The 13,043-nt window shown below is 42.6% G+C and overlaps 1 protein-coding gene and 1 pseudogene across 2 annotated transcripts in view; one reads left to right on the forward strand and one right to left on the reverse strand.

Moving 5' to 3' along the window:
- The window catches only part of KIAA1217 (KIAA1217 ortholog), a 673,163-nt gene that overhangs the window by 353,741 nt on the left and 306,379 nt on the right, over nt 1–13,043 (reverse strand). Inside the window, exon 1 of one of the 2 annotated variants that reach the window (XM_074358469.1) lies at nt 1,998–2,389. The exons of the other annotated variant lie outside the window; for it this stretch is intronic. The gene's annotated coding sequence lies outside the window, so the exon portion shown is untranslated. Of the gene's footprint in view, nt 1–1,997; nt 2,390–13,043 lie in introns of those variants that run through there. 2 annotated transcript variants of the gene reach the window in all.
- On the forward strand, nt 11,597–12,337 carry LOC141575965 (transmembrane protein 250-like; annotated as a pseudogene).

The following is a 13,043-nucleotide window of genomic DNA, read 5'->3' on the forward strand; positions in this document are numbered from 1 at the left end:
TTAAATTTTCTCTTTACAAAGGAAGTTCCCCAAGGTTGATGACCTGATGGCTTTTGAAATTCAGCAATGTAATTTCCATTGGTGGTGGAGGGAGAAGTCATAAGAGGTCCACTGTCAGCAGGTAGACAATGGACCACTTAAAGAAGGCAAAATCTACTGAACATTTTCTAAATTGATGAAGGAGGAGCATGACGAGTAGGAAAACTCACCTCCTTCATGGCTTTCCTTCATAAGAGTGGAGCCCCAATCCACCATCCCTGGTGGGTAGCCAGTATCCATAAAGGGGCAACCCTATGCCCCATAAAAGCAGCACAAATCCTTAGGCACAGCTAAATCAGGAAGCAAGGAACTCCTCTAAAAGCAACAACCATTCAGGATGTCGAAGAGCAGACTCTCACTTGGCTACATTTTTCGCAGTTCCCAGTTTACCCCCACCCTTTTGAGCCACCCAAAATTACCCCATTACCACTAACACTTTCAAAAGTGGGACATAGATTCCCGTTGCTCTCAACAGGACTTAACCCTTGGACTACATTTAGCTACTACACAACACTTAGGGGGGAATTTAAAGGATACCTATAGAACTGAAATAACACCATCTCCTAAGGGAAAATAACAGATGGCTTGGCAGATAATGATCTTTAACTGATGGGCTACACAGTAACAAGGCCAGTGCTGGGAGCGCTTGGCTTTGGCAACCACTGATGAACAGGAATCATGTTTCCAAGAGGCCAAGACAGCCAGTCTCTGCAGACCAGGGGAAACTGGAGGGAGGAAGGAATGCAACTGTGTCCACTCACGGAAGAGGTTTTCACCATTATCTTTCTTTTGAATACATTGTTTCAGAACCAGCAGATGTGCAGAAAGCTCTGGTCCAGATGATGGCTTTAGTGGGGGCAGTGCAGGCACTGGGGTGCAGAGAAAACACAGATCATTCCTGTGTTTATTTTTGTCCAAACATCAACTAGACAAGGCTTGACTTTGAAAGCCTCCAGCCCTCTGTTTATGATTGCTGGAGAGGTAGCAGGTCGTCTCCAGGAACAAATTGCGGCTACCACATCGGGAGGGGAGGGCAGAAGGATGGGTAGTGGAAATTAGGCATCTGGAGGGAAACAGGGTATTTTGGCCACTTCTGGTTGCCTCTCTGATGATTTGTGCACCATCTAACCACATGCTAGACCAGCTTGACAGCTCTTGACTCCTGGAGTCTTGAGCAGGCAACAGCAAATGCATTGCTAGCGCTCAATTTAATAGTGTCATCAGAAGGAGGGCATAGCTCAGTGGTAGAGTGCATGCTTAGCATGCATGAGGTCCGGGGTTCAGTCCCCAGTACCTCCTCTAAGAATAAATAAACAAACAGACCTAATTATCTCCCCCAACCAAAAGAAAAGGAAAAAAGAAAAAAAAATAGTGTAATCAAGAAAAGGTATTTGCAGCTGAAATATTTTAATGTTTCAATGCCCTTTTGCCACTGAGTAAGCTTTTTTTTTTTTCACATTTACCATTTCATCCCATTTTCAAAAGGTGGGGTGTTCACAAGAATCAGAGCTGTAGCAAATTTGACTCTGTAGATTTACAGATCCTTTAGCAAATTCTCCTGAAATAGTCCAGAGAAGTCGACAAAAGCCGATTTGCTTGCTGGGGCGACAATGCTCTTTTCAGAAGACATTTTTACTGGCTTATTTTCCAATCTAAAATAGAGTTTATATTACCGGAGGAAATGAGGCAAAAGATACTCAGTTGAAGCATTAATGAAATTAAATAATTCTTGGCATAAAAACACAAACATTGCTATAAATATTACCTGCTACCTGTTAAACAGCATTAAGAGCAGAACACGTCTTACCTCATCTTGTAATTAATTTATGAGCTAGCAAATTACTTTACTTCTCTTTAGAGTCCAACTGATAACTTTACTGAGATTACAACATGCAAAAAAGATGCTTATTAGAGGATTAAGAAGGAAGAAAAGAAAACAAGAAAGACAAAGTACTTACTTGCAGTGATACTTTTAAAGTAATCCTGAATTTCACATTTGGCTTTTTTGCTAAAGAGCAAGGACTAATCTGAGCTACAAGCCTTTGGTCCTCAGGGACCTCTGTGCTTCCATAGGACAAATCTTTGAGAAATCTTCCTTTGATATTTATTTCTCCAAGTATCCAAGTTCTACTAGGAAACAGTCCAAAGCAAAAGATTGTCCTTAAAAAAAAAAAAAAAAGCCCACGAAGTCCACAGTGTAAGCAGCAAAGGGAAAAATAAAACCTCTCCCAAAGTAATATCTAATTCAGAAGTGTAACTGCTCCCCTATCTCCGCTGGTAGGCGTCCCCTCCTATTCCTGGTGACATTTCTCATTATCTGGCCAATGCTGATTTACAGCAATGTGAGCGTGTTTGAAGAGAAATGAACTCATTCTCTGTGAAGTTCCTTGTAGTAAAGGAAAACATATGGAGGATTTCCTGCTGAGGCTTCCCGATTGAGGCACAAATTCGAGGGGGTGTGGAATTTACTTGTTAAGGCTCTTGGTTTTCCAGACTCAGCAGTATGTGCTCAGCAATGAGCCCACATGGGCGGCTGCTCCTCTGCAGAGAACTCTGTTATTCTGCAATAACCCCACCAGCGGGGATGGCTTGTGGGCAGCAGGTCAACAGTGCGTCTGTGCTCTGGTTGTCACAGTCCCTGTTTCAATCACATCTTACCTCCAGGACCAGGTAAAGCCTGCAATACGGGCTTCTTTCCCTCCTTGTTTCCTCCCTGCATCTTTGCACATCCACCTCCTAATTCCTAATCTGAGACAAACAGTTTCACCTACGGGCACTCTGTGAGTTCATTCCAAAAAATTAATTTAAAATGTCACCAGTGTTTTCTTTCCCCTTCCACCCCTTCCCCATTTGAAAATGTACTTCTAAGGATGGCACATCTCAAAATATGTTACGAAGACACCAGTTGGCTCAGGAATATTAAATTGTACATATAATGAAAGCAGCCCTCTAGTAAGCCCCTCACGGCTACAGAGCCCTGCCCACTGACCCCACAGAAAAATACAAAACCGCAAATAGCAAGTGTCGCAAGGTGTACCTTTAAGACCACTATTTAGAGTGACAGTGAGGACACTACTGCCTAGCAGAGGAGTTTTACCCTAGTAATCCAGCAATCCCATTAACAATGCATCAACTCTATATTAATCTCAATGACTCTAGTTATTTGCTCTCTGTATCCATCTTTTATGTTACAAACTGGTGTTAAACATCCTCTAAAAATAAGTTCCACACCATCTCTTTCCATGTCCACGTCTTTGTGCAAGAATTTACTTGGTGGGGCACATATTTCCCTAAGTCCAGTGTAGTGACAGCATGAACAATGAAAAGAGGTAAAGAATATATAACTAAACCGAATTATCTTCCCTCCAAAAAAAAAAAAAGAAGAAGAAGAAGAAAAGAGATAAAGACAGGAATCCAGAAGACAGTGTGTAAGTCATATGTGGAGCTCCAGCTCATCTGTGTTGGGGGGAGAAAGAAAACTTTTGTGGACTTAATAAAAAAAATTTTTTAATTATCTGGAAGGATGTTCTACATTAGAGATACACAGACTGTGGCCCAGGGTCCGAATCAGGCCCTCTGCTAGTATTTACAAAGTTTTCTTGGAACACAGCCACACCCATTTGTTCACATACTGTCTATGGCTGCTTTCATGCTACAGTGGCAGGGCTGAGCTGTTATGTCAGAGCCTGGGTGGTTCACAAAACCTAAAAGATGACTGTAGCCCTTTACAGGAAAACTTGCAGACCCACCTTCTATATGATAGAGCATCACTAGATAATTATGAATACTTAGGCATTTTTTTTTTTCTGAGCTGTGTAGTCAGAGATATCATTATAATTGTATTTAAGGAATGTCTCTCCATGTTCTCCCATTTCTCCCGAAGTAGAGGTGGGAGGAGGGCTTCTTGGGGTGGGGAGGGTCCCTGAGCTCCCAGGGGCCAGAACAGATCAGACCATACATTTAAGGGTGGTGAAGGATGGCACTGTCAGAGGCAGAACCCGGACATCATCACAGAGGGAAGGCAGAGACGCAGAGCTGAGAGCGAGAAGTACAGAAAAACCATCAGTGGAGGGAAAAATAATGAAGATTAATTCCAAGTCAGGAAGTGGCTGGAGCAGGCTGTTAGGACTAAGACCTTGAGGAAAAAGATAAGGATGCAGGATGCTGCCTTTCTGGTGGCCTGTTGGCAGGGTGACTCAGTTGTCCCCAGTGGGACTTCCCTAGTTTTAAAACTGAAGGTCCTGCATCTGGGAACATCCTTAGTCCCAAGGAATCCAGACATCTGGCTGCCTAATGCTGGGACTGTACAGGAAGATAGGACGTCAACCTGAAAAGAAAAACCCGAAGGACAGTAGCTGTGCCCTCCCAGAGCTTAGTACCTCTGTCCTTAGGGAGCTTATGTAAGAAGCAGGGAGCCACTGTGGTGGGAGCCACTGGAGAAAGACAGGGCTCCTGTTCTCAGCAAGCAAGTGGTTTCGCTGTGAGAACTCACACCATGTGAGCAGGAAGAGAATAACCCCAGAACAACCCGTAAACAAGTGTGAGATCATCCGTCCTACTGGACAGTGCTTGGCCTGGCCTTTTCACCCCAAAGCCAGCCTGCACTTTTTCCGGAACAGCTGAGCTGCTTGATTCGATTACTGCCTGCCACTCTGAACTCTCTGCTTTAATTTCCCCAAACTCCCCAGCCATCCCAAATTTTGCTCAGGTTTTAAGTTTAATCCCTTCTCCCTAAATGACAAATGCTGATCTGGCTTTCTAGATCCCACAAATGTAGCTATTTTTTTCATTCATCAATCTGATCAGTAAGTCAGTCAATTAACAAATATTTCTTGAGCTGCTATGATGTGCTAGGCACTGTGCCGAGCTGGAATCACACAGGCAAGCTCTCTGGACTCATGGAGAGGAAGGGGAAACTCAGAAACAAATCATACAAACAGGATAATTTCAGATTGTGATGTGTTTGGGGAGAAACACATGCGGTGGAGTAATAAGCAGCTGCTGAGTTGGGTGGGGCTTCTGTCCTAGGTCTGGTGGCCGGAGATGACCTTTCTAAGAAGGTGACGTATTAGCCGAACGCCAGAATCTGAGAAGGATGGTGCTGTGGAGTGAACTATAAGATCTGTAAGTTCAGGTGGGGATAGTACAGCTCAAGTGATGGAGCACGTGCTTAGCATGCATGAGGTCTCGGTTCAATCCCCAGTACCACCAATAAAAAAATAAATACATAAGTAAACCTAATTACCTCCCTCCCCCCTCAAATAATAATAGAATTAAATTTTTTAAAAAATCTACAAGTTCAAAGACAGACATGATATGTTCCTCAAAGCAGAAAGGACACTGGAGGGGCACTGTAGGCATGTGGGGAGGGTTAGAGACAGGCAGAGATCAGATGATGTCTCTGGTCTTGCAGGAATGATGTGGAGGTTTGGCTGTTTCCCAAGGGCAGGCCAAAACCAGGGGACGAAGTTAAGCAGGGGAATGTCTACAAACTGATTTATGTTTTCAAAAGGATTTCCCTAGCCGCACTGTGGTGGAAGGATGGGAAGAAGGTAAGAGTCAAAATGAGGAGACCAGTTGAGAGATGGGTGTCAGCTGGGAGAAAATGGTGCCACAGAAGTTCAAGGGAAGAGAATGGCTTTGAGATGTATGTTGGAACATAGCAACTCCACCCCCAGAAATGATCATCTGAAGTCACCTCATTCGGTTGTTTGGGCATTAATTTTTCATTTCTACCCACTTGAGGAAAACTCCAGAACAGGGACCCCATCTTTCTTTGTCACCACTCCATCCCCAGCATGCAACATTTGCCTCCCACAGAGAAGGAAGGCGGGTCATTGTCAGCCATGTGTCAAGCTTTTTGTTCCTGGCCAGCTGAACCAAACAGCTACAGACACGTGAGGATCTTTGTGTGAGACTTCGACGTGAACACACTGTCGTGGAAGTAAGTGAAAGACACTGCAGTTTGTTTTACCTTCAGACACATCCTACCACTCACAGTACCTCTGTAGATGTAGTAATAACTCGCTTTCTTCCAATGCATGTGTCAGAAAATCTTAAAGTTACAGGGAAATCCCCATATTTGACCTGAAATGAACCATCAAAGCTACCAGCCTCCCCGTCTAGAATATTTTCTCCGTGAATGCACCCCTCCGATTTTGTTCTGCCCAGGGGAAATTCCCACAGTACCATCAGCAAAGGACAAGTGTTTGTGCAAAGGAGAAAAATGTCAGGCATGCTCATTGAAACCAAGGTCGCTTTACCCATACACAGTGATGACTTTTTGCATTTCCAAATCAAAAAACAATGTAAGCTATTTTAGATACTTTTTTCCCCTAGTTCAATGGGATCCAATTCTTTAAAGTTGAAAAAGCAAGTATTTTCCCCCCAAAATGAATACCTAAAATATAGCCTTAGGATGGAGTTTTGCTTTTTTTCTTTTGGGCATAGAAGAGAAGATTGCATTACTGATCTAGACAAAAAGCCATTCCATCAGAACTTCTTTGCTGGATTTCACTGCACATATTTTGCCATGAGAGAATTACATTTATCAGGCAGAAGTGAAGCTATTTATTCCCTTCTTATTCTATTAATTAAACTGTAATACAATTACTGGGGTTACCCATAACCAATCTTTGGAAGATTAATATAGGATGCTATTCTTTTGCTCATATTTGGCCTCTGCATGATAATGAGACAGCAATAAAGTTTATGTTCCCATAACATGTAAGAATTGTATTTTGCACCAAATAGCTAACATCAAAAATAACTACTAGTATAAACAAACCACATAACACAATCCTTCTTGGCATACATTAATGTGTCACTAAAAATGTTAATACAATGCCCAATGTAGCTACAAAAATCTGAATATTTAAGTTAAAAGGATGCATAAAGAAAAATGTATTAAAAACATGTCATGCCTGGAAAAAATAATTTGAAAATAGGTTTTGGTGGTTAGCTGTCATATTACCTGACTTTTACTATGCACTTTGAGGAAACAAAAACTTGCATTGTTCTAACGTAACTATTTTCCCATGATAATTTAAAATTCAAATTTACAATGCAGAAACATTACCGGCATAATAGGCACTTAAAACCTATGCCATTTGGCAACATTTCACATTTATTAATGAATTATTTTCATAACACTTTTCAAAAAAGGTTTATAATCTATTTGCATTACTGGAGTCACAGGAAAACAGGAAAAAAGCTATTGATCAGGACTTTGCATAAAAATGCCTCAATCTACATGTATATTTCTTCTCTAGCTACATAATTACATACTTCCATTTCACTGTGAAAGGGATGCCAATCTTAAATTTGTATGTTTTTATTGCCTAATCATAGCAATCATTAATAGTGAACGCAAACTTTTGGAAAATAAATGGAAAAAATGAATCTTCATGTTTTACTCTCTCTTTCTTTCTTTTTTGTTTTATAGCTTCCTGAAGGCAATGAATAAAATCACAGAATATCCTATTTTACCTAAGGAGAAAGGAGAGCTCTGAACTCTGGGCTGATACTTCACTTTCCTACGATGGATACCAATATACCACTAGTCCATCTTTATATGAAGACAGAGATTAATTGATTTACCAACACTGACATGGAAAATTATGACCCACAATTCTCTTGTACAAACTCAGGTCCATAAGACTGTCCAAAGTCCAGTTCTCATCCATAGTTACATCAAAGCCATTCTGCACTTGACGAGCTTGTAAAAAATGATGAATGAAAAAAAAAATACATGAATTTTCAGCAACGATCAAACGGAATATTTCAGTTGTCACCAATTCCAAATTGCTCTCAAACCGAACCCTCTGTTGCTGTCTTTGATCACTTTGACAGCTACTCAGTTCTTCCTCTATCTTTTATCATTTTCTTTTTATTCCTAGCTCTTTTTGTATTTATTCCTGGATCAGTCATTCCATTCATCATGCTTCCTTTAACTTTTAAGCTTTTTTTCCTCTCCTTTTCAGCATTCTTCATTTCCCCCTGAACATCCATCTAGATTTCTTTTCATTTCAGATCTCCTTTAGCTTACTTTCTACTCCATCATCCAGTTTCCATCTGTTCACCTTCTGGCTGATTTTCTCCAGCATACAGAGAATTATTGACAAAAAGTGGGAGGCATCCTGAGACTACAAAGCTTTGGATCAGTGCAAATCTGCTCAGTGATATATCCAGTGAGCTCAAGTGTGTTTTTAAAAAAGACCATAGTTCTACTGAAAAACTGATGAACCCAACTAGCTGCATGAAACAAGGTAGTTATCGCAATGAAAAATTTAAAAGGCAACTGGGAAGGTAGGCCAAAGAGTTGGTACATTTCTTCCCACTTGTGACATTAAGTAATTGAAATACCCACAGTGGCATTTTGTTTGTTTATTTTGTTATTATTCATTGTGTTGACCCCATTTTCAGCTTTAATGAAAAGTGAGACTCAGGCTATAGCCAGTTTGAAAGCTCTTTGCTTTCCCAAATCTCCCCCATCATTCATTCTTAGATATTACCTAGATTTCCATCTGCTTTTTAATCTAGGGGACATATTTAGATCTTGAACTCACTTATCAGGTAAAATTCAGTGACATGGCAAAAACTGCTTCTCGAAAGTTCAGATATATTATGTCTATTGCATTCTCCTTGTCCATTAATTTTATTATTCCATAAAAAAACAATCATGTTAGTAAAAAAAAAAAAAAAAGATTTCTAACTCCTCATTTCTCTAAACTTCAGTTGGCTTAAAGGTTTCTTTTCTCTTAATATTTGTTCAACTATTTCACAACAGATTTAAGCTAGGCTTTCTGGGTAGTAAATTCTAATATGTATTTTGCTAATATCATTTAAAACTAAAAGCACCACATTTTTTCTTTTCCCTCCAGTTCTTATTTACTATTCCACCTACAATGTATATTTAAACTTAAAAACCTTTCAGTCATTGAATTCTAGCTAATAACATGATTATCAGGTGGCTTTATCTGATTTTGGCCACCAAAATAGTTTTGGCTCTGAGGTAGCCCTAGCATTTCTGTCCCTGCCTCAGTCAAGGTTAGTGTTTTTCTGAAGCCATGTGATTTCCTCCTATCACAAACAATCCCTATGGTTACACAGGCACTCATAGCTAGTGGGTAAAGTAAAATGGTCTGCCTTACAATGAGAGGTCAAATCTGACACCTGCAGTCTTCCGGAATCTTCCTGGCTACTAATTCCCACAGCAGCTTTCTCTTCTTCCCCTCTTCCCTGCCTTGAGATGCCTGCTGGGTGTTCTGAACCCCCTCCTAGGTGAACCCCCACCTAGGTGGACCCCCAGACCTGCCTCTGTGTGGGCAACTCCACTGCATCACCTACCATGTTGCAAAGTAATGCAAACCACTAATAGTTCATTTATTTTTTTCTCTTTCACTTTACTAGCTCCATGACTAGCAGAAAGTAACTTAGCAATGATATCACAGCCAGCAAATTGCCAGGATTATTCTGCCCCTTTGCAACACTAAGCAATATTCTTCATCCCTTGTGTGAGTGCAAGGGTCTTTTAAAAGGAAAAAGATTCTGATTGCTAGGAGATTTGATGTGGCAAGACATTACAAGATACACTATATATATTTATACTGGTGATAAAATAGTTGATGGGAACTTTCCAAGAGGACTTGGTCCTATCCTGTACATTTAGGCAGAAAAATATGTAAACTGATCAGAGCAGATTGAGATGTATTCTGTTGTTCATCTGGCATAGAATCTTGATAAGAGAAAGGTGAAACAAGCTGAGATACTCATTGAGAACCTATTTTCTGGCTTATTATTCAGCTAGAGGTAAGTGATTCGCCATCCCCAAAACTGAAGCATAAACATACACGGGTTTTATTCTGTCATGTAAAAGAAGTCAGCTCACAGGCATTGAATGGAAGAGATACATACTCAGGACACAGTTTTCTTTTGTCTTTATAATCTAGTATCCAAGAGTTGGCTTTTAGACTCCAAGTCGATTTACCTCATGGAACAAAATGGCTGCTGGAGCTCCATTCACTAAATCTGCATTCTAGGAAGGAGGAAGGAGAAGGAAGTTCTTGCTCCCTCTTTTAAGTAATTTAACTTTTACTTTTTAATTTATTGAATTATAGATGACTTACAATATTTTACTAGTTTCAGGTGTTCAACACAGTGAATTGATATCTTCATAGATTACATACCTTTTTAAAGTTATTATAACATATTGTCTATATTCCCTGTGCTGTACATTATATCCCTATGACTTATTTTATAACTGATAATTTATACAAAACTCTTAATTTCCTTCACTTACTTCCCTTGCCCCCAACCTCCATCTCTCTTCCTTTTGGTAACCACTAGTTTGTTCTCTATAGCTGTGAGTCTCTGTCTTTATTATATTACTTCATTTGTTTTGTTTTTTAGATTCCACGTATAAATAAAAACACATAGCAGTTATCCTCTGTCTGACTTATTTCCATGTTGTTGCAGGAAATTTTTTTTTTTTCCTTGAGCAAGAGTTCTCTTTTTATTGAGGTGTAACTGATGTAACATTATATTAGTTTCAGGTATAATTGTACACACTGCAAAACGATAGTCACAATAAGTCTAGTTACCATCCATCGCCATATAGAGCTAAAATTTTTTTCTTGTGATGAGAACTTTCAAGATTTTCTTTCTTAGAAAAATACCATATGAGACAAGCTCATATGTGGAATCCAGTGTGGAAGGAGTGAGACAAGTCAAAGAAGAACCCAGAGTTTGTAGCTTGGATGATGAGAGAATGACAGTGCTCTTAAATGCCTGGCCACCACTCATTATAAAGGGAGTTGAAAAATTAAATCTTTTCTCCAGATGCCACACCCATACCTATTTGTGGGTCACATTTTACACAAAGAATCCAACATCCAAGATAAATAAACTACTGTTACAAAATTTAAAAGGACACAAGGTAAAAAGAAAAATAAAACATAAGTCAAAGCACAATATGACCATATCAAGAAAAATAAAATATCTAGAAATAAATTTAAGGAGGTTAAAGTCCCGTACTTGGAAAACTATAAGATACTGAAAAAAGAAATTGAAGATGACACAAACGGATGGAAAGATACACTGTGCTCATGGACTGAAATAATACTGTTAAAACAAGGATATTACCCAGAGCAATCTACGGATTCAATATAATCCCTATCAAAATGCCAATGGAATTTTTCACAGAACTAGAACAAACAATTCTTAAATTTGTTTGATAACACGAAAGACCCTGAACAGCAAAAACAACTTGTGAACGAAGAACAAAACTGGAGGTGTCATGATCCCGATACTATAAAACTGCAGTAATCAAAACAGGATGGTACTAGCACCAAAAAAAGACACAAAGATCAATGGAAGAGAATAGACAGCCCAGAAAAGAACCCACACTTAAATATAGTCAATTAATCTATGACAAAAGAGGCAAGAGTCTACAATGGGGAGAAGACAACCTCTTCAATAAATTGTGTTGGAAAAACTGGAGAACTACGTGCAAAAGAATCAAAATGGACGACTTTCTCACATCATGCACAAAGATAAACTCAAAATGAATTAAAGACTTCCGTATAAAACTTGACACAATAAAACTCCTCGAGAAGGCTGGCCGCGGGGCGCGGGAGCCCCTGGCCGGTCGGGGTGGCCCGGGGGTTGGGGGGACGTGTGAGTGTCCTGGCCGCTCCGTCGTCGGCACCAAGCGGCCGCCCTGCTCCCGCAGCCCCGAGGGACAGGGGGCCGCGCGGCTCGGGACGCCGGCGCGGAGAGGGCACCCGGCCCACGCCTACCCCGGGGCTCAGCCTCAGACTCCCAGGCCCAGGTGCCCAGACCGCCTATGCTGACCGCCGCCTGGACGCCGCCACCGCGGCGAGCTAGCGCCGATGCCGGCCAGGCCCGTCCCCCGGCGGGCGCGCTCCTTCCACGGCCCGCACACCACCTACCTGCACGCAGCTTGTGGAGCGGCGCGCGCCTCCCGCCTGGCCCGCACCAAGTGCAGCAACTTCCACTGCACATTCGGGCGCGCCGGCTCTGCGGCTTCATCGGCTTCCCGCCGGGCTTCAGCTGCAGCCTCTCCACGGCCGCGCTGGCCGCCCGCTTCTGCCTGCAGTCCCTGGGCGTGTGCGTCCCGCTGCGCCCCCAGCTCAAGCTGCCGGTGCTGCTAATGCCGCTCGGCCGCGGGCACGTGGACTTATGCTTCCTGAAGGAGCTGCTCATCCAGGGCATCCACGTGACTATGCTGCTGGCTGGGGGGCTGGGCAGGTGCTTCATGGTCTTCGTGGACATGTGAGATGTGAGGGCCCACGCCTGGCTCTGGGGTGGACTATTGTGACCAGGTGTCGATGTCCCTGCTGCGTGGTCTTTTCTTGGCCAACTGGGTCAGGGCCCATTCCGCTCCCTCCCGTGGACATGCCCCTAGCCTAGGTCTCTGGCCCCGGAGAGGAAAGGGCTGAGGCTTTTCCGTTAAGGGGACGCTGGCGCCCTCCCTCCTGCTGATTTTTGCCTGGACCCTTATGTGTGTGCTTTAGGCCCAGTGTCCCCCGGGCCCCCTGCTTGTGGTTTTAGCCCGCACTTATCCAAGGTATGCTGTGTGGTGCGGCCCATGGGTTCAGTCTACACTTGGAGGGCCTGTGTCCCTGTCCCCTCTCCAGGACACTGGCATCACCAGTGGTGTGGGAGTCCCCAGGGAGGGGTGTGCTGCCCAGGTGCAGGTCTGGAAGGCGGTTCTCCTGGCCACACAGCCTCCTCAGGTGCACTCCTGACCCCTGCCCCAGCCTTAGGGAAGTGTCAGGCTCCCCCAGCTGATGCACTGCACTGCCATGAAGCTGCTCACTCTGCCCTAGGCCATTCAAGTCTGGGTTCAAGCCACAGATTCTTCTCCATCTGTCACCCTGTGAGGCAATGGGGTCTTGAGTCGCAGGCTGGGCTTCAGGGTCACCTTGGTCTGCTTGGCAGGTTCCTGGATCAGGGGCCAGCCCAGAGGAGGGTCCTGCCCA

This window comes from Camelus bactrianus, chromosome 35 (assembly GCF_048773025.1).
Source record: "Camelus bactrianus isolate YW-2024 breed Bactrian camel chromosome 35, ASM4877302v1, whole genome shotgun sequence".
NCBI classification, from domain to species: Eukaryota; Metazoa; Chordata; class Mammalia; order Artiodactyla; family Camelidae; genus Camelus; species Camelus bactrianus.